The 22,574-nt window shown below is 40.7% G+C and overlaps 1 protein-coding gene across 4 annotated transcripts in view; it reads left to right on the forward strand.

Moving 5' to 3' along the window:
- The first annotated feature begins 1,234 nt into the window (after nt 1–1,234).
- The window catches only part of SNTG1 (syntrophin gamma 1), a 363,466-nt gene continuing 342,126 nt past the window's right edge, over nt 1,235–22,574 (forward strand). For all 4 annotated transcript variants that reach the window (XM_074880871.1, XM_074880862.1, XM_074880897.1 and 1 more), the window contains exon 1: nt 1,235–1,686. The gene's annotated coding sequence lies outside the window, so the exon portion shown is untranslated. The remainder of the gene's footprint in view (nt 1,687–22,574) is intronic.

Below are 22,574 nucleotides of genomic sequence, written 5' to 3' on the forward strand. Positions count from 1 at the left end.
CCCCCCCCGACCCCGCAGCCTTCGTGGAGAGGGGTCGCTGCCGGGCGGCTCCGTCCCGGGGAGGGTGGAGCTCCGACTCCCCTTCGGCGGCCGCCCCTCACCGGCTTGTGCATACGGGGTGTGTGTACATACATATATATATATATGTGTGTGTGTGTGTGTGTGTGTGTGTGCGTGTGCGTGTATACCTCAGTGATCTGCCCCGTTACACTGTACCGTTTCACCGCTGCCCCACGGGGAGGGCGGTGCCTGCGGGCGCTCTCCCGCGGGGCGCCGTGTGCCGCTCAGAGGCACGGGCGCGCGGAGGAGGAGGAGGAGGGAGGGGACCACGCAGGGCCATAGCGGGGAGCAGCCCTACACACTTCGCGCGTTTTGAGTCCCCTCTGTGCCCGAGGCTGCCCGGGAGAGCGGGGCTGACTGTGCTCCGGTGCGGGGCAGGGGCGGCAGAGCCGTGGCCCGGGTTAGGGGCTGGGAGACGGTGCTGGGGGAAGGTCGCACCCGAACCGTAAAGGAATAAAACCGGCACCGAATTTCTTCCAGGCGGGGGGGGTCGATCCATTTCCTCTGGCGAGTGGTCAGTCTAGACCCACTCACGCAGCCGGGGAAGTTGAGCAGCAACGGAGACTCACTCAGGCGGGAGCGGGGGGCGGACAACTTTCCCGTCTGGGCACGGCGGGGAGCCGACCGCCGCAGCTTCCCCAGCACAGGGGAGGGGCCCGCACACTCCCGGCGAGCCGGCTCCCCCGCGGCCGGGGGGTCACCGCCGCCCCCCGGGCGGACCGGCAGCTCCAGCGGCGCCGAGGCCGGGAGCGCGCCGCCCCCGTCCGCCGGTGCTCGCCGCGGCGGGACGGGCCGGGACGGGCGCGGCCGGAGGGCTGCGCGCCCCGGGCGGGCCCGACTGAGCCTCCCGCTGCCCGCCGGAAGCGGCCCCCGGTGCGGCGCCCCGCCTAACCGCCCGCTCGCCCCGCTCCGCTCCGCCACGGGGGGGGTGCGGGGTGTGCGAGGGGTGGGGGGGGGGCAGCGGGCACCGCGTCACCGGATCGCCGGCAGCGGGGCGGCGTTACGGAGCGCCCCGGGAGCGGCGGGGGGCGGGCGGGGGTCCCGGGCGGGGCCGGCATCGCCGCGGCTGGCTGCGGCCGCGGTGGCGGCGGCGCGCCGCCTCGCCTCCCCTCGCCTCCCCTCGCCTCCCCTCGCCTCCCCTCGCCTCCCCTCGCCTCCCCTCGCCTCCCCTCGCCTCCCCTCGCCTCCCCTCGCCTCCCCTCGCCTGGCCGCTCGCCACCGCGGAGGGGCGGCGCTGCCTCCCCCGCCCTCCCCCGCCCGGCGCCCCCGCTCCGTCTCCGGGAAGAGCGCGGGGAGCCCCACGCTCCCGCTCGGCGCGGCGGCGGAGTTTGAGCCGGTGGCGGCGGCGTTGGCGGCCGGGGGGCGATGCCGTGTTAGCCGGCGGCCCGCCCCCGAGGTAGCGGCGGCGGGAAGGGGCGCGCGTTGCCGGGGCTGTGGCTGGCACCATGGGCAGCGGGCTGGGGGGCGCGGCGGCCGGGCTCCCTGCGCGCTCCGCCTGAGCCCGGGGATGTGCCGGCGCCCGGTGGAAATACCGTGGAAATAGCGCGGAGCGGTCCGAGGAGGGCGAGCGGCAACAGCGTTTCACCAGCGGAGAGAGGCGGTCGCCCGGCGGTGGTGTATCGGCAAGTAAGTGCTCCGCTTCCGCGGTCTTGCCGCTGCGTTCCCTTCGTCTCGAGTGACTTTTTGGTTTTTTTGCAGCTGTCGGTCGCCCGCTCCTGGTTTGGAGGCAGGATCGTCGGCAGTTTTCAGGCGTTTAGGTGCAGGAGGTTTGTGGCTGGGATTGCAGGGGAGCCCGGCTCCAACTCCGCCGGAGTCCGCCGCGGGCATCCCGCCGGTGCGGTGTACGGCGCGGGAGCCGGGGAGGAAGCATCGTGTCCCAGTGCTTCCCGCTGCTGCGACTCTTAAGAGATGATGCCTTCTTACGGGCGTTAGTAGAAAATGCCTTCTCCTTTGTGCTGAGCTGTAACAAAATTGTAAGAGTCTCTTAATTGCTTTCCATCGGTGCTTCTTGTCGGAGAGAGGCAAGGCGCGTGTTAACCTTTCAGACCCACTTAGAGATTAAGGATAGCGAACGCAGAGTTTTGATTTTTGTGCCTTTAACTTTCTCGTGCCCTACCTGGTGGTTTTCTTTGAGGTGCTCTTGCCGTGAGGATATGGTTTGCCCAGCCTTTTTTGTTTGCTTACTTTTAGTCTGTGGATATTTATTGCTATACTTGACATTGCCATGAAACAAAAAGTTGACTGTAATTTATTTCAGTATATGGAGCACAGATTGCAAGCAGGGGATTAATGCTGCTCTCGGGGGAACTCCAGAGGAGGAAGCCCATGGGGCTGTAATCTCTTGCTAAAAACTCAGAGAGCTTAGAGCAGACCTGTCACACTGCAAAGAATGAATTCAGTTCACCTTTCAGCACTGATAGCGTATAAGCTGAGCAGCCTGCCTTCCCGCATCTATGAAACACCCGTCTCTGAAACGCAGGGGATAGAGATGTGAATTCTGGGCAGGTTTGGGAGAAGACAGAACTTCAGACAGTGTTTAATTAAGTTTGCTCTTATTGATTTCCTTGGTGTCTTCTCTGTGAGCCTGAAAACGACAATCTTTTACAGTGACCTTGATGTACGTTCTGTTCTAACACAAAAGCAGCACAGAATAAAAGCATTTACACAGATTTATAGCTAAGCTCTGACGTTTCACTAAGAGCTCAGTCAGCTCCAGTGAATGTGGTAGCTTCATCAGGGGCACTGGGCATAGTATATGTGTAAGAAATAACTTGGGGAAATAACTTGCTAGTAGTGATGAAAGTATAAGTTGTGATGTTGGAAGCACATGCTCCTGCAGAAGTGTCACTGTGCATGAAATGTTTGTTGAGTTTTGGATATTTTGTTTTCCAGTCAGTGAGATCTCTAGTGAAAAGGGTGTGTGGGTGTGCGTGGCAATCTCAGAGCTTCCCAGGTTAATGCACTTTGATTTGTCAGCAGCAAGAGATCTTTTTATGCACCAAAATACACATTTTTACATAGATGCAATATTGACATAATAAGATTAGAAGATGTTGGGATGTCAGTATGGTGAACGTGTAACTAACTCAAGTTTATAGCAGAAAGATAAAGTAAGCCTTTCCCCTAATGGTGGATGGAGATCGCTGTGGGTAAACCGGCTGAGGGTAGTGTCATTTGTTTCAGTGCAGTTTATGGAGAGCGTTCTTGTGGTTCGTATTTCTGACTTTGAAGATACTGTGAAACACAGAATAACTGTTGCTAGACAGTGGGACGCAAACCTATCCATTACTTAAAACACAGCTTCTTCTGTGTCATGTCAAAAAAAGTATAGTTTTTAGCAAAGTCTGCCTATGGTTTTATTGTAGTAATTCCTTCCTCTGTTGCAGAGTGGCAGGCTTTCACTAGGCATGTGCAAGGGAGATCATAAAACACTGAAGCATGCACTGATCTGGAATTCATTTGGGCTATATATTACATTTGAGGTTTCCACTATTAACATAAGTAACTGCTTATACCTGATTATATAAATAAATGGGGTTTAAAAATTGCATCAGCTTTGTCATTTCTGATGCCTGTTACAGAACCCTTTTCTTCCTTTTCTTTTTAGTCCTTCAAACTAATCTAATTCTACACTCGCTCTTTGCCTGGAGAGAAAGAAAACATAATTTAATGATGTATCATTTGGCTTTTGCAGTATCTTGTCCCATAGCTATGAGATAATCTAATGACAGTCCCCATCACTGAATTAAAGAACATGGTGCTCTAGACTTTCACTTACAGCCGGGTTTTCACTCTGTTACATGGCTGAAGAACCGAGTTTTCACAGGGTCTGACAGAAAAAAACCCAAACATTTATTTTTTTTTTGTTAGAAACTTGAAAGGGGAAGGTAAGACCTGAGTTCTTTAAGGATATAATTAAAAATTATGACTTCTGAGATATTAATCAAACCCATTTATCTTCACATATTTTCTTTATCTTTTACTTGGTACTTGTCAGAAAGCCCTTCTGCATATTTATACTTCAGTTTAAAATGTGTGTAGTTCTTAATTTAAAAATTCAAAAGTGGCCATCATACAGGTCACTGTAAGGTTATTGTAGTATCCTCTTTAATGTTCTGTATCCTAATTTGCTTGTGTCTTTCGAATCAGAGGTTTCCAAAGTACAATATATTCAGCTTTATAGCATGCATTTTATTTTTAATACTATGCAAATCTCTTTAATAGCAAAGATGTTAATTTGATTCAGAAATTTCAGGGCAAGCTCAGAGATTATGTTTCTTCCCTGATTTTTTTCATGTTTGCTCAGACATGCTGTTTGGCTTGTCAGGCATAACTTTCATGGACTGACAGAAAGACCTGTAAGCAAAATTAAACATATCAACAGTTAAGCATGGTTCTTCTAGTCAGCCCAACCCAGCTGAGTGTGTCATTTCTATTTATTCATCTTAAATGAAATATTAAGACAAACAAACAAGAGCTGTAGTCTGGTCTCAGTTCTTCTCTCTGAAGTGCTCAGGTAAGTACCATTTCTTCATGCTCGGAAATTAGCGCTAGTCCTTGTGCCCAAGCTACTAGGAAAACTGTGATATTGTCAGTATTTCTTACCAGTAGTCATCACCAGGTCTGCTTGCATGCATTGTTAAAAAGATAAGGAGTTGTAGTGAATGATAAGAAATGTCAAATGTATTTAATGTGTAGTCTTTCTTGGCCCTTCTCATGGCTGTGCTTTCAGTGCAGGTTTCCAGGGAGAGGACTGAAGGTGGGTGGGTTGAATCCCAGTTTGAGTCTGCTTCATCAACATGTACCTCTGGCAGTCTGCTGTGACATTGGCTCAGCATGATTACACAGCTGACCTTCTGTATTTGCCCCAAGTTTTACTTACCACAACTGGAAGAGTCAGAAAGCCTTACTCTCGTCATGGCCAACCTAAATTTTCTGCATTCCTGTTGCAGATCAGAGGAGGGAGAGAAAGCATACATTAAAAAAAAAAAAAAACCAAACAAAACAGATCATGCCTCAATGATTCAGCTTTAATCAACACGAGGGAATGCAGCGGAGACACAGCCAGTGAAATTCACATATATATTTAATTACCCAAGGGAGAAATTATTATCCATCTTGAGATATTGATTTAGTAGGTGATGTGTCTACTCCCGATGAAGAAGAGGAGCTACGTGAAATGGAACCAAAGCTTTTTTCCACTGCGCATTTCAGATGTGGCTGTCACTGTTCTTTGGGACTCTGAGCCTTATCTTCAGTAATTACCTTGGGTTGGCCAAAAGAGGTGGAACACTCTGTTGTGTGATAAGTCTGGTGGTGCAGGAGCCGAGGGCTGTATTGTTTCCTGGGGACATGCTCTCTTCAATTTATTAAAGTAACTAGTAGAGTGAAACTAATCAAGAAGAGTGTTTGGGATGTGATTAATTTCATGACTTGTTCTCCAGTTTACTTTGGGTAGTGTTGGACAAAACCTTAAAAGTTCTTCACTGTGATATTAATGTGAGTGTAACAATAGATTTGAGTTATGTATATATAATTGTTCTAAAAGATGGGGTTGGGGTTTTGCTCCTGAGGTCAAAACATGGATAAATAATACTGCTGGACAAGCTTTGCTGTGTCACTCAGGTATTTGAAATGACTTCAATGATAAGACATGGATGGTTAGTGGAAGACTGTACTGTACCTTCCCCTGTGAGAAGCAGGAGGTCCCCTATGCCAGGAGCTGAACACAGCTGAACACAGTCTTGCCCTGAGAATGGAAGTGGCTGTTCCCGGAGTGGAACAAGCCCTGGAGCAGAATGAAAGTCCTACACTGGTGCTTGCAGGGTGCTTTTCAACAGCTGCTGAAATTCCTGTTTGAGATGTGGTTGAGGTAAACACACTGATGTTTTACTGCTTTAATACTGGCACTGCTACTGAATCTGTGAAAGAACTCATAGCTTCAGAGATGCCGTGAGTGCAATTGATTGTTGGCTCGGTTGATTATTCTGCAGATAGTTATCATCTCGATCTCATCTCAAGAGTGTTGGACTTTTTTATGTTTTTCCTATGAAGTATTTGTTACTTGCTGTTGGATTTGTGTGTTCCTTCCCTGGGTGGGTGAGATTTTGGTTCAAAGGTGTGCTTTTAAAGCTGATGACATCAAGCACTTCTGAAGTGTTTGTTGCTTGGAGCTTCTGAGGTAATGTTTCTGAGGTGGTGTTATTAGAGGAGGAACAGTTTATTCATTGGATTATTCTAAAGTTTGGGTTTATTATATTTTTTATTCAATCTCAATGTATTCTTTCAAATAGTGGACAGTGTACTGGCTTTATTGTTGAAGATGTTAGAAATTACTCTAAGTAAATTTTATATTGCTTTTGGTCAAATTATTTAAATAGACTTACACTTAACTGCAAGCAAAAGCTGTTTGAATAAAACAACACACATGCCTTTTTCCCCTCCACCTGTTATGTTAATTTTTTTTTTTTAATGAATATGGCTATCCATACAGAAGTAAGAATGGGAGTGGTGTTGATGAGATTCATTTTTCTTCCCCTTTCTGTCAAAAAACTAAAGGGAATTTGAAATTTTCCTGTACAGATGACAGAATCTGATGAGGGATAGTAATCCTACCCTCTGATTCTTTCTTGGTATAAAGATTATTTTGCTATTTTTATTTAGTGTAAAAATGTGACTGATTTCAACAGGTATAATACTAAGTTCTTGGAAATCTTTTCAAAGTTTGATATTCACACATAATATAGTTGTTAATATTTGCCTTACTATAAAGCATTGACTCTCAATTACAGAATTGTTTCTGAAATTCTTTTTATGAAATGCTTTGATATTTCTAAATATATATTCATTCAAAATCGTGTGAGATAGTTTTTTCTAATTGCTCCACATGGCAAAATGTTTTGATAGACTATTTTAACAGTTGTGAATAATGAACTGTATGCTTCAGCTTCTGCAACACAAATGGACATTGATTTTCCTTGGATTGCTTTTGACCCCTAAAGTAAAGCAATTAGAATTATGCTTGTAAGAGAACTCTCTTCTCTCTCTCTCTGTCATTTTATATATATATATATATATATGTTACAAACAGCCTTTGAGAACTGATTTACATTAATCAGGTTTTTTTTCAAGTGAAAAAGGAAGGGAAAATCATCAGCACTACAGTTGTCTTGCAGCTCTAGGTTTCATCACACACAGCTGTCTGCCTGTATCCATTACCGGTTGGTATCGCAGCTGTATGTTCCTGAATGCAGCAGAAGTCACAAACAGTTCTCCGCACAACTGTTTTAATCAGTTATTAAGTAGCAAACATTTATGTAGCAATATTAGGGTTTGGTCCAGGCAGAACAGTTGTTGTCATGTAACAAAACACACACTGATGCATGCGTAGAGCTCTTCACTGAAGATAGATTTTGAGTAAAAATCGGCGTCAGACCTGTATCTCTATGGGTTTTAACATTTGGAGTGCCTGTGTTCTCATTCTGTGGTTTATGTGTTTTGCTTTTTTATGAAACAACTTTATGAACACAGAATGTAATATATAATAAAAAGTAGTCTTCTCAAAGTCAGTGTTAGGCTTTAATTACACAGAGGAATGGATGTAAAAGCAAACTGGGGCTACAGTTCCAAGGAGCCGGAGCAGTTAACGTGTTATGAATGGGACACAATTGGCCACTGCCAGGGGTGCAGTTAGTGGCAGGGCTCCCTGTCTGCAAACCAAGCAACTATTAATGTAAGTGCAAAAATAGCTACTCTGTTGCTTTTTCAGCTGAAGGAACTCTCAGTCAAATACAGGGACATTCGTGAAGGATTTTTACTGGAGGAAGCCTACTGTAACTGTGCTAGATGTTTCCATACAAAGTACGTAGAAATAATGGCAGCATCTCATGATTATGACCTCTTGTTTTCTTTAGCTCACTGAGATTAGGAAGGACCTTCCCGCATAATTGAATGCACAAGTAGAGAACTTCTTTCTACACTATGTCATTAGTCTTTCAGCTAGCTAACTCTTAAGTGTCTGTAGTAATGGTTCATCATAGGCTTCTTTTCACAAGTTACTGTCTTACGCAGTTGTGAGGTTGCCTGGACTATTTTCTTGGGATGTCTTAATTGAAATTGCCTGTATTTCAGTTTATTGATCTGTTTTATACGGCAACTTTCCTTTTCATGACATTAAATAGCCTCCTAGTAAGCTGAGATGATCTTACTGATCAGTGATTATACATTCTTTTTGTTATTATGTATGTTCTCAATGTCATTTATATACCTATATATGTTTGCAAAGTTTTCTTGTTACTTTAAAAAACCCACCTTCCTATTTTTGGGAGATGGACTATATGATTATTTATCACATGCTTTGATTAATGGAGAAATCCAGTTGTTAACAGTGATTTGATATTCCCATTTATTGCTCCTACGCAACATGCCCTTTCCTGTACCTCTTATTGCCTCTTTTTTAACCTCTTCATAATATTACAATACTTTTTCCTGAAATGAAAATCTCAAGGTTAATCTCAAGCATTGTTTATTTTTCTCATCTACTACATTTTGCATCCAATTGATTCTGTAGCTTTTTGTGCTCTGCTTCTGTGTGTCTATGTATAACTCTTTATTAAGATTAATATATTATCCTTTATATACTGTATGTTTACAGGACTGAGTCCATGACTTTTTCTCTTTGAAATTAGACTTGATTTTTCATTTTATAGTTAACTCTCTGCTGCAATTGTCTAACAACAGCAGAGACATGCTTTTTTGTGGAAAAGTGTTTTGGGAAATGGAAAAAGAAAATATTTGCATACTGGTTCCCTTTTGGCAATTTACAAGAACTTAATCCAGAATCTGCTAAAATTAATTGGACTTTTTCTGTTAAGTTCATACCTTGTATATGGACCCATTTTTGTCAGTACTCAACAAGATTACTTAGGTCATTACTTTTAAGTATATTTTCAGGTTTCAACCAGAACTAGCTCATTTATGCCTAAAAATAATAATTTGAATTAATACAACTTTATTGTTTTCTGAAAGGAAATAAGAGATTGAGGATATAGTTTGAATATACAGAAAGATTTAGGGTAGAGACTATTACATTGTAGACCTTATTATGTCACATTTGGGGAGGAGTAAAAAGCCTGCTTGGTCCAATCAGTTACGCTGTTGTGTTGTTGCTGTATTGAATATTGTCTCTGAAAAACCTGATAATGTGCCCAAGATCATAATCATAAAATAATTGCTGTACAACTACTGCTTTTTATCAAAAGTAAGATGGAAAATTCTGCAAAGCTGGCAAGATGCTAACATGCAGATTGGTTGATATATCTGGTTAAGGAAGAAGTCTGTTATTCTGAGAGAGTGAGAGATACCCCTCAAATTGCTGTTAGGCAGGTGAAGCGAGTTTGGGGATGATGGTAAAACTCAGAAAATGATTTAAATATCCATCCTTGATCCTTGAATAAATGCTTTGTTAAAATGGAGTGAAAAGAGGATTCGTATCCGGTGTGGCTGAATGGCCAGTACAGGGGGAGGACATCCAGTTCTGAGAGGGTCATCTGGCAATGGACCTGAATCTCTGCTCACTCAGCCTCCAGGCTTTTCAGCTGAGACGTCTGTAAGAAAGTATGGGATATGAGTATTGGAGCAGTGGAGAACAACTCTTGTGACATTTTTTGTTAGCTCTTTATTCAGCCTTGTGAAACCAGTAGCTTCAAGACAGCCTGTTTTTGTGTAGGTAGTGAGTCCAGTCAGAGTGATCTGGACAAGCTCCTGTGAAGCTCTTGCACCTAGGAGGATGGATTTAAAGAGTTTGCAGACTGGTATGGCTTCCTGCTAAGCTCCTGACACCCAAGGGGGTTTAGGATTGCGTGATGCTATGTCTTAGGGGAAGAGTTTTTCTCCAGCCGATACAGACTGGCACTTTTGCAAGAGGCAGTCCTCAGAATATGGCACCTGCTTCACCACATTACATTATTTTCTAACAAACTTTTCTTACAAGAGTGTTTGCTACAGTAGATTCAAACAGGAATGCCTTCTGATGGTTTTGTTCCGTGTTCAGTTTCAGGAGATGTTTATATCCTTAAACATTATGAAGAAACATGATGCCTACCTATCTTGGAAAAGTGTATCAGAGAAGAATCAAATATGTTTTCTACTGGGTAACAGTAGGGAAGGATTAAGACCTGATCTGAAGTGCCTGTTGAGAAATATGCCCTTTAGTACTGAAGGGGACAAGCTACATTAGCTTGTTGTCACAGGAAATCACACTCAGGAACCTTTGTATACAGGTGAACATATCTATATGTGCTTTCTTAGGAGAAAATGTGGTGCAGCTGCTGACCTTAGACATTATAACTCGCTATGCAGGGGGAGAGGGTACCTTTAATGGGAATTCCTCACTCTAACTATGCCTACTATGATAGAGCCAGCAGTTATTCTCTGAATCTCAACACTGAAACCTTAAAGAAACTTATAAGCATCTTTTCCTTTCTTCTTTCTTAAAGGAATTAATTTAAATAAAGCTTTCCTTATGTCAGTGAAATGTTTACCAAGTAGAGCAGAAGCTTTTAATAGTTTATAACATGTTATGAAGGGCAGTAGTAATGACCAGTCAGTAGATAGAGCCGCAAGCTCTTTAAGTGTTATAAGATGCAGCTAAGATGTCACATAGAGCTGTTCATTAGACAGAATGATAGTAGGTGTTTAAGGATACTGATAGGGAACTCTGCTGGTTTTCACTCTGGATTTTTTTTGCCACCTTTTACCCTCAGGAGCATAAAATGACATAACGCTTTCCCTGCTAGGTACTGCATGGTAATACTGACCACCATATGTATACAGCAGCATGCCTTCTAGACAGTTCTTTGATGGCTGCAGGACTGTAAGCCTGAGATCACAAGAAGCTGGGGTCATAAACGTATAAATAGACTATATGAAAGATGGCAGACAAATGCAGTGTGTTTGCTTTTGCATTCTTTATGCTGTGATAGAGAAAGGATATATATGACCCTTGAAAAGAGGAAAAGGTGAATAGCTGCATTTCTGGACAAAGCAGAGAGAGAACTGCAAGAAGGACAGATGCAAGGTGTTTGATGAGAGAGCTGCTGTCTGTGTTCTTGAGGGGGGAGTGGTGCTTCCCAAGACTGAAATTGTTCAGTAATATTCAGAATTACATCCTTGAATTATGAACTTGCTACTTGTGCATAAGAGTTCTGCCAGAAGCATGTTCCTTGTCCATGTGAGAAATGTCTGGGAAAGACTCTATCTGTGTCATTGTTCTACAAAAGTCCCATAAGTGCCTCATGTTTAAAGCAGGACCTCGTGCAGGGATTCAGTTGCATCCTTAGACGGACCACTCACTTCTGTGGGTCCATTTGGGGATGTAGTTGAGATGCTCTGGCTCTTCAGGCTGTCTGAGACTGGCCTCTTAGTGCACAAGAAGCAAAATGGAAAATGGTGAGGTCCTCAGGTTGTCTCATGTTAGGAGAGATGCAAAAGTGTCATCATCAGTATTCCTCTTCCTTTTTGCCCTGCCATACATGTATATACATGTATCATGCTGTGATAAATTTGGCTTCATACATACACCTGTTCTTACAATAGATTCTGCAGTGCTCAGAAGTCTGTGGAGACTAAGCAAAGTTATGGATCTCATTTCACTGTTCTAATTTCCTTAAGAAAATTGTCTGGGCACCTTCCTTTCCATCAAGTAGAGCTGGAACAAATAACTGGAACCACCCGTAAAGGCAACTGTAAAAGTGTAAAATTAAGATTGTGAGTTTTCTAAATACTAATTCTGCTTCAGAAAAAGTAGATGAGAAGGAGGCTGCTTTCATGGATCAAGTGTCAAAATTACTCCAGTTACAAAGCGATACACAAGATTAATTTACATTCCTCATTTTATGGCAACAGAATTGTCTTTTCTGGATGGCGAGAAGTATTTTAGATCTTTGTACATATAGAAGCTCTCTCTGCAGGCATTTAAAGTGCTGGAAAACCCCCTGCCCAAAAGCTCACAAAGCCTGTGCAGTACTTTAAAGTTTTGCAATTACAGCTAAATGTCACTTTCTGCAGGTTTATGGGATGTAAATAGCTGGAGATGCTACTGCAGGGAAAGCTAGTCCTTTGTTTTTAAAAATACACATCTGTAGTAGTAACCTGTAGTTATGAGTGTAGAAACTGTCCTGCTGTGTGTTCAAAACCTATGGTTTTGCCCAAAACATGTCTGTTTGTCCATCAGTGCTTTTTTGTTAGCTTAAAAAGAAGGTATAATTACATAAATACCATCTTTTATTTGAAAGATTTTTTTTAACCCTATCCATCTGAAATACACTCTGGTATTTAGAAATTATGAGAAACAACCTGAAAACATGCATTTGAGTACCTCAGAGTAATGCTAGACATCAAAATTATGGTCTCTAATACAAGCCAAATGTTTTCACAGTAGTGGGGCGTATTTGGGATGCAGATTAGGGACAGAGTTTCAGCTTTGAGTTTTTGACTGTGTGAACAAATCCAGTGCAGTGATTGCACATGCGAGATGCTCTAGATTGGGAATAACTGTATATACCAATAACACCTATCTACGCAGACTTTGATTTAGGATAAGGGTCTCCCTTTAGAGTCTGCAAGTGAAATCTCCAGAGAGATATTTAAAACTAAAATAAAGGGAAGTAAAAATCAATAATGAAGCAATACATAAGAATAATTACTGTAGGTAAAATCACAGATCAGTGTATTATTCAGCTGTATGCTGGCTTGGGAAACCAACATAGACAGGTTCTTGTTCCCAAACATGCAGAGAGGTCTAGCCATGATATGCTGATTAATGTTAATTGAGAAGGGACAATTACCTTCTCATTTGTCCCACTGTTTTTCCTCCCCCTAATAGACCCATACCTCAGGGTAGCTTTAAGCTCTGGACCTCGAGTCTCTGGATATAGCATTTAAATACTGACAGTAATGCTATATGACATTGGTTCCAGTGATGTCTTGTTTGTGTGTGCTGGGTGAATGGGAGGTTGACCAAGAAGTGGTCTAGTGGGTTGTTTTTTTTTTTTTTAGGGGTGGTTTCTCATGGTTATACTTCCTAGACTGTGAAAATTCCTGTTTTAAGTAAATGATGATTCTAATTTTTCATCTGCTTGTGTATACTGCATTATTTGTGCAGTGTTATCTGACACAATCAAGATGAAAACTGGGAAGAGCCAGAGTTAGCTTTAGTACCAAAGTCCAGAAAAGAAGCCTGCATGTTTAACTGAAACAAAGGTTGTTGTTATGGGTCATAAAATGTAATTTCTTTTTTTTTTTTTAAGATGGAATACTTGCTGTGTTACATGCAGCAGATATCTGAAGTGAAGGTACTGCTGCTCATAATCAGCAGGCTCATCAGTCTTGTGGCTGCTGGAAAGGAGACTCTGTGTGTTGTTCTGTGTATAGAGAAGTGGTTCTTGGGATAATCCCCATGTCAGTTGTACTGCTGATTTCCCTAGCTGCCTGCAAGCGCTTGCTTGGAACAAGAGTGCAGGTGTTTTGTAAGAGTATGACAGGCATGATGTGTGACTGAATCAGGTCTGTCTTCCTCAACCACGGAGAGGATGTTCTACTGCAAGCTCAGTATTCAGTCTGGGAAGCCTTTGATTTACTGAAATACACAGGGCAGCTTCTCAAGTGTGAAATGATTTATATGATGGTCCCTTCCATCTGAGTAGCTACTTCATATCTGGGGTGTTGCTTGAGTATTCCTGTTAAAAGAAGACAGAAAAATGCATATTGGAGATTTCTGTGGTGGCACCCTTTTTATTTACAAGTATTGGACATAATATTTCTGTTACAGATTGTGCCCCACAAAGTTTGGGCTCTGTTTCTCCTCACAACCATGACTGACATGATGTCTCTTTCATGTTGTGGCCCATCAAGCATTTAGCTCCGGTGTTTGCAGTCAGTCAGCACTAGGAAGACCACACATTAGGTTTTTTCTGCCCATCTTCTTGGGTGGTAGCTTACAGGAGAGCGTGCGATTAGTCCTGATTGTTTATGAGATTCATAGTTCTGAGACTTACTTGCTGTAAACCCGTGAGATCTTCAGCGTAATAATCCTATAATGGCATGATACAGTGATATAAAAGTATGTAATTCAAAGAATGAATGGTAAGTGGAGAATGTTTCTTTGTTGTTCACATGTACAGCAGTGTGTATACATGGCACCTCTTTGAGGTATAAGATGCCATCATGATAGAAGTAAAAGTGACTTGAGTTATGAACACTGTTGACAACTCATCTGTAAAACTTGAGATATAACGTTTGTTTCTCTTTCTGGTTACTGATACATATATAGAGAGAATGTATTTCTCTTAAATTGTCATAAAGTTTAATTTTTGCTTTTCAGCTAACTTTTCCCTGAAGGGATGACAAAATTGCTAATTTGAGAGCAGCTGATTTTAATATTTTTGAGGATGGTTTAGTTAGATGTTCACATTTAAGTTCCCCCTCCCCCAGTATTTCTGTTCTATCCTTCACAGGCTTATCACTTGACAGTGTATGTTTCTAATATATGTGTGTGCATACATGTGTTTGTAATAGATACATGTCTGTATATCTGTGATAAATATGATACATTAAGTGCCTGTCAGCCTTGATAGGCCTGGAATTTGGAAATCTATAATAAACCCATCTTTGACCATGACAGTGGCCACATTACATGGCTGGATGTTTTTGTGGCTTTTAGACATACCTAAAGCACACATGTGGCTGTACAGGAATTGACCGTCTTTCAGATAATCTTTATTACGTTGGGTACCCTCTCCAAATCTATTCAGAACCACAAGTGAGGATCAGCTTCCTGGCCTGTTAATTCTCTTTACATGCCTCTGCTGGTTCCTCCTCCCTCACATCAAGCTGAAGGTCTCTCTTTGTTTTCAAGGGTTTTGCTTAGTAAAGACGAGCATTAGGTGCTGTATTTAGTAGCTTACTGAGATTTTTGTTCTTGCCACTGGTCCACCACTGTCTGAATTATCTGTTCTGTCCCTTGATATTTCCATAATACATATTTTCCTGTCCCATATGAAAGTAAAAATACTGTACTTGAAAATCTGCTTTTATAACATTCAGTTGTCATCTTAACTTCTACTAGGATGCTTGCAGATGGTTTCCATCTGGAACTGATTTCAAGCCTAAACGAGAAGTTTTTTCAGTGGTTCATTTTGAATAGTTTTATATGAATAGTTTTATATAATTCAGTGAGATCTTAATGCCTAATTTTTGAGTAACTGAAATTTTGTCTTTTTTTTTTTTTTCATTTTTGTCCTGCTAATCCAGTAATAGAATCTACTTAATGTATACTGTTATGTATTAAAACATCCTGGCACAAAGCAAGAAAACAGTATGTCTTGTTTCAATAACTACAGTTGAATATTTAATTAAAAAATATTTAATATACATTTATTCAGTGAGATTGCATATGCTTGATGTGAATATTTTTAGAGATCTGCCTTTAGGCAGTACATACCAGACAAGGGCAGATTACCTGGAAAGTTATTTTCAACTTGATAAAACATCCCTGTTTTGTTTATGGATGAGTCTTCAGCATTTGATGGCAGTCATGGCAGTGGTTGATGTTAGATTCCTTGGACTTAAACCTGTTTCCATTTATGCAGCAACAGAAGATTCAAAGTGCTAGTGTCAAGAGTTGAGTTTAAAAATACAGGAAAAGGACTTAAGAACAAACAGCTTGAACAAGTGAAATTGCACATATCAGTTTGAATGTACAGTGAGTTAAAAAAAGCAGTGAATTAGTGAAGAGAAATTTTACTCTTGAATCCAGACTGTGAAGATATGAAGTGTAGGGAGACCCAAAGAGAAGATGAGGTTCCGGCGTGTGCTGCAGCAGCTCCTGCCCGAGGCCCCATCATGCTCATAAAATGTTGGGTGGGCAACGAGCACTCAAATGGACAGTGCTGGGTGGCTGCATTGCTGACCTGCCTCCTCCCTTTGAAGACAGATCTCAGTCTTTTTGTTATACTGCAGACCCTCTTCCTCAGAGTTTGTAGTTCAAAAATAACATAGCAAATGAGCATACTGCCGGAATAAAGGAGTGCTGAGTCCTTCTTAACTAAAGAGAACCTGGGTTGGGAGTAGGGTTGATGGGTGGGCTTTGTGGTCTGATCAGAAGGTGTGTGAACAACCAATAGTTAAACTGGTCTGTTACGATTTTTTTTCAAATTGTCTTATCTATAATTTAGTGGAATTTTATCCCAAACTTTTCTGTGTGTAAGATTTTTTGATATCAAAGTTTAAGAAAAATTCAAAACTGTGTTTTAATTTAAACCTACTTATTTTAGTTTGGCAATGTCAAGTGTACTGAGTAGAGAGGGTCTCAACAGTGAACTGGAACTTCTGAATTGGATTTACTCTGTGATCACTACATAGTCTTGAGGAAGTCGCATAAATTGCTTTTGATTCGTTTATCCCATTTAGCTTAAATTCATACTTCGTGGACACATGGGTTAGTACTTTGAGACTTCATTAATGAATGGTTACATAAAGATTTATTTCCAGTAGTTAGAGACAGTGGAGGCATATAGTGTGCTAGATATCGATTTACATGCACTTTTGGTTTCTCAGAGTATTTTGCATGATCTAGTAGCAAATTTCTGTATACTTGAAGTCATTGCTTTCTTTGATGTATTATTTACTTTTGGAAGAACATTACACAAAACTGGAAAATAATTTGATTTGTTGTAGGAGCATTTAAAATGGATTTGTCTAAATCTATTCTTGACATAAATTAAATTTGATATGAAGTCATATTTGCTCATTTTCCAGTCTCTGTTTTCTTAATTGATACATTGTAAGGAGGAACATTTGAAGGTCTTAGAATTCACATACTATAATAAGCACTTGAAGGAATCTCTCTGCAAGCATTTTGCCTGTGAATAGAGCCACAACTGCGAAATAAATTTATTATTTTTATACTAGAGTACCATAAAAGGAAAAACTGGACTTATTTAGAGAGCTATAAATTCCCAAAATAAATTGTGTTTTGTTTGTGTTTAAACAAACAGCTGAACATATGGGATAGTACCCTGTGCTGCTTCTTAAGTTCTGAATTATAAAAACTTCCTTTTCCTACATTGGTATTTAGTTTCAAAACTGCTATAATTCCATGGGCAAATCTGGATATGGCTTTGATACGATCTTACATTTTTCCTGTTACGGGAAAGAATTAAAATAAAATGGAAATATTAGAGTAATTTGAATGAAAATGGAAAGATAGCCTAGTAGGAAGCTAGCTAGAAAACAGTCAACTATTAACACTTGCTTCAGCCTTGCTGTAGGCAGACATGCTAGCACAGGTCTCTGGCTTTAGCATTGGCCAACTCATAGACTTTCAGATCATGTGCCCTTGCTTTGCTATTATTTACAGCTGTAGGTAGGTTTTCTTGGTGAGGCATAAGATTTTGAGGGAATGATGCTAATTTACAGAAATGAAATGCTCATTAATAAGAATCAGATGCTTTGATAAGAAGCCAGAAAAGGGTTAGGATGACTTCGCCATCTTACCAAATATTCATGTTCTGTCAAGGCCTCTAATGTATTAGGCATGTGCATGTAGAATTGATGACAATTACTGTGTAAATAGCATAGTAGTAACAGTGTAAGAGACTCATCCCCTTAAAAAAGAGAGAGAAGAACCATCCATCGCGATCCCGTCTGTCCCACAGCACCTTGGCAATGACTAATTCTGTAGGGCGAATCAGCAACCAGGTGTATTAGTTGCTGATGTGAGACATTAAGCCACTTACAACTTATGTTTTACTATCGTTGCACACAATATATGCTCATTAGCAAAGATTTCTAGTGCCATTGCCTTTCTCTTCCACAGCTGTCTTGTTATCATAAGGCAACAACTGTAGTTGATACTCAGACTGCCTCACGATTAGAGCCATGCTTTGCTTAATAACAAGTTATCATTTCAGTACAGTATTTCAGCATAGCATTGGGGATTGCAAAATGTTTTCTCTTTAAATGGGATAATCTGCTGTGGTCTTGCATGTATTACATTTATGTAAATAGCTCTGTGGTCCCCACCACGGTAGGACCTCGGTTCCCCCACAGTAGTTGGTAATTCTGTAAGCGGTGATTTCATTTGTCTTGTCTTTATTTTGAGGTGGTAGGTTATCTGTCAAGAATAAAAGCTCACATCCCTGGTGGATGTGTTAATTGCCAGTAGGATTAATAATGGAGACTCTGTTTTATCCGGCTATGTGTTTGCACAAAACCTTTAGGAACTTTTATGGTCAGTACTGCTCCCTCTATGACCCATTTTGCTGAGATTGTGTATGGGGAAGAGACTGCAAACTCATAAAGGCTTTTGGAGATGTTCAGACATGCAGGTATTTCTCACCTGTTCACTCTTGTGTGGGCATACACATGCAGCATTTTCTTAGGGAATCGAATTAAAAAATAGTGACAACTATGCCAACATGTCTTTTGGTTTTCTGTTACTTTCTGAATGTTTTGCATACTATATTGTGTATTGATAGAAAATGTATTGTGAGTCCTACTTAAAGCTTATTGTAGCCAAATTGGTAATTATGATACAGCTGGGGAATTCGGTTTATTAACATAGCTGGGAATATGAGACATAGGCTTCCATTAATTTGTCTTGAGTACTTTTTAAATTATGGCTGGGGGACTGTGAAATTTACTTTAGTGTTCAACAAATGGGCTAAGAGAAGCCGTGATCAGTGGCAGTAGTCATTTTGCAAAGAAACTGTGTATGGATGAAAGGCTAAAAAGCTTCTGCCACATAATTCTGGGCTCCACAGTTCATCATTATCCAATCACAAAGATTAAAGCAATTTAGAGCTTAGAAGCTGTAAACCCAGATCTGCCCAACAAAATGTCCAAAGGCACAGTCCTAAAACCTGATTCAAATGAACCAGGATAAACTTCCAGAACCCCTATTTGCATTTAAAATTTATTACTCTCTTAACTTTTTATTTTCCTCTGACATATGTCTCTCTCCCATACCAGTCTTTGAAAGAATAGTAAACATTTCTCTCTCACAGAAAGAAGAGACACTTTGTACTCTTTCATTCCTGTGGCAGTGACAGCAGATTATGTAGCAAAATTTTTTTCTGAAATAAAAATTTTTCCACTTTTGAGTTTTACTGGTTTTTTTTGTGATATCTAACACACTGCAAGGAACTTCAGACAAATTATAAAGTTTATTTATTGCTCCAAAATTTTCAGGGAGAAGTTGTTCCTAGAGTTACTCAGATACTTCAGTATTCATGCAGTGCGCTTGAAAATTAAATGTAGCATTCAGACTTGCATTTTTAAACTGTGTTAAACAAATTACCTCTAGAACTGAGGGACAAATGTCTCACTGCTAGCAAAATTGGCACAATTTGTAAATTGGCTTTGTGCTTTCTGTTGGTTTCTGTTCAAATGAAAGAGGTGTAAAATGCTTGTCTAGCTGAGTATATTTTCTGTAAAAAGACTAAAATTTCACAATGATAAATTCTAGTAAAATTGTGCTACTGACAAAATATTAGTGCATGCATGCCATGGATCCCTAGGAAACTGAGAGCCTTGTGCTGAATCGGTCTTGGGAATACTGAAAAACATTTGTTCACAGGAATTTGTAGAAGTGCAAAACCAAGTGTGTCAGTATGGTATGTACTTCAGAGGCTTTTCATAAATCCTGCAAAGAAGGGAAAAACCCAAATATATCTTACAGGTCAGGGTAAGGAGCAAAAAGAAATCTGAAAGATATGTAATTTACCTTGGCTGTTTTGAGTGCTGTGTAAGAACTGAATGCAAATCTGTAGCAGAAAATGTGAAAGGTGAGGAATGTGGTCACATGCAATCTTTTTGTACACTCTTAGACTGCTAATCTTAAGGGCTAATTCTGAACCAATAACAGAAGCAGTACGCAGAAAACCTTGTAAGCACATCCATGTAATTTAAAAAATAAGTTTTTTTAGCAGGGAGAATTTATTTTCATGTACAGTGCTAAAACACACTGGTGGATTTATATTCCTTTTATGTCTTCAAATATGAGTAACCTATTTTGCTGAATATATTATTTCTCTTTCTCACATTTTTCATCCTCTTCTAGCCACTCAGTGTGCTTTATACTCAACAAGAAAAAAGAGTAGTTTTACTTTATCTGGTGGCATCAACCAAGTGAGTGAGAACTGTTACTCTATGCTATAATAACTTTCATTTACCAGAGGTTGACAAATCACTACTTTATACATGGGAAACAAGTCAGATAGGTTTATGTCACAAATGAAATAGTGAGGTGTGTCTAATAAATTTGTAGCTCACTGAAAAAAGATAAACTAAGTTCATTGGGCCTGAAGACAAGAGAATTGCTACAGGGAATGTATAATGCGCTTTGATAGCATTTCCAGTGGTAGCTTTATGAATGAGAGGATAGAACATATTAACAATTATGCCGATGGCTAGGACTAAATTGAATAATAACTGCATTAACTGTAGTATCAGTTTTACCCTTTTCCTTTTCCTTGCAATTATTAGGAAATTATTTTATTTGAAAAGAAAACAAAGCAGATTATTACAAAGCAAGCATATTGTTCCATCTTTGACTATAATGAACATTCATTGGTCGATGTGAGTAATTATATTTTTTTGAAAATACAGATTTATTCAGTGAAGTCTAGCCTAGGGTGTAAAACAGCTGAAATGCAAATATGAAGCTGAGCAATGATGACGTTGGTCATTTTAAAATTCCATGCTAAAACAGATTAAGGTTGATCAAAACCCTTCTGTTTGTTTTTTTGTCCTCCATTGAAGAAGGAACTTACTAGGATTCTTCTTAATTATTCCTGGGCATTAATTAATATAGAAAATGATGGCTTTATTAAGTGACATTAAGGTATCAAACCGGAATAGTTGTACTTAGCATTCACCTGTGCACAGTATTTTGTGCCTATGATGTCAGATGTGCTGCTCTGTGCTATGGACTATTACGAACTGAGAACAATCAGAATTACGTCCAAGACCAAAGTATCATAGAATCATGGAACAGCCCAGGTTGTGAGGGACCTTGAAAGGTCACCTGGTCCAACCTTTCAGGAAGTCATAATCTGTTTATCCCTGCTGTCAATGTCCACGTAGGGACTGATAAAACATATTCTTGATAGATATCATGACTGATGAGGTTGATTAAGATTCTATAGTTGAGGAATGAAGCTTTAACTATGAAAGTGTCACCTAAAGCACTGGAACAAGAAGCATGGATGAGCTGAGTTTGCTTCCTGTGATGAAGCTGGTGCTCGCACTGTTAGTGCTAAACTCTGAAAGGGTTCTTGCACCTGACCATTACTTTCTGAACTGGAATCTTATGAGTGCATGCAATTATTCATGAATAGTTTCAGATGTCCTGGAGTACTTACATTATAATTGTCCACATTTGTTAAAGAAAATAAAAGCCTACTTTTTACTTCTAGTATTGCTTAAAGTGTCATCATTTTCAAAGTCCTGCAGTTTTCCTCTTGTGGTGGTAATTTTATCAACAATACCTAGTTTATCTATACTTACCTGTCTTTAGGTACACATTGTTTATATACAATTTAAAGACTTTCTCTACCTCCTTACTTCTCTTTATTTTGCGTGCTGTCAACACAATTTTCTTTGGTGTTACTGGTGTAACTGGTTTTACTTACCTCTTTTACTTCCTTTACCCATTCCTTGAAACTTAACATTGTCTCTCTCCATCCCATTTTTGTTTTCTTCTTGAATGTTCGCAGTCATGGAAATGGTCATAGCTGAGAAAAGATTCTTCGGTACATCATGGAATGGCAGAATTTTGGATAGTATTTTCACAGATATAACTGTGAAATAGTGATCAACCAAGCTCATTAAAGAGCTTCATCTCATCAAAGAATGTTAAACAGTTGTTTTCAGCCTGACCACCATAGAAAATAGAACCAGTCAGCCAGTAAAAAAATATGTTTAGTAGGTATGTGAATTTGGATAAAAGAAAAAATGAGACAGTGAACAGCAGGAGATCATGTGTGATGGGTTTCCACCCTTGACAGAGCCCCTTGATCATAGTTCCTGTTTCTGCCCCTGGTGATCTTCTGGAAGCTGGCTAGGGTGCTTCTGGTATGCTGAGAAAATACTGCCATCCAGGAAATTCTTCTCTTATTGACTGCAGCCTTGGTAGGCTCTTCACATTTTTTTATCACAGAGATGGACTTCACTTTGCTTAATGAACAGTGAGACTGGAAGGGATGGGCCTTAATACATCTTGGAACGCACTGTGGAAGAAAACTTCCTTGCCACAGATCTGCTCTGATGAACATTAAATCTCTTCTTATAAGGTGCTTGCGAGCTTTAAAAACTGTTTTTTTTTGTTTGTTTTTATTTTACATTCTCTTGCAGTATGTCCCCAAGAAGGGCTTCAGCCCTATTTATTCAGTTCCCTTAATTACAATAGTGTTTATTCACTGATTTGATGTTGATGACATATGTAGTCACGAGGG

Source organism: Strix uralensis, chromosome 1 (genome assembly GCF_047716275.1).
Source record: "Strix uralensis isolate ZFMK-TIS-50842 chromosome 1, bStrUra1, whole genome shotgun sequence".
Taxonomy (NCBI): domain Eukaryota; kingdom Metazoa; phylum Chordata; class Aves; order Strigiformes; family Strigidae; genus Strix; species Strix uralensis.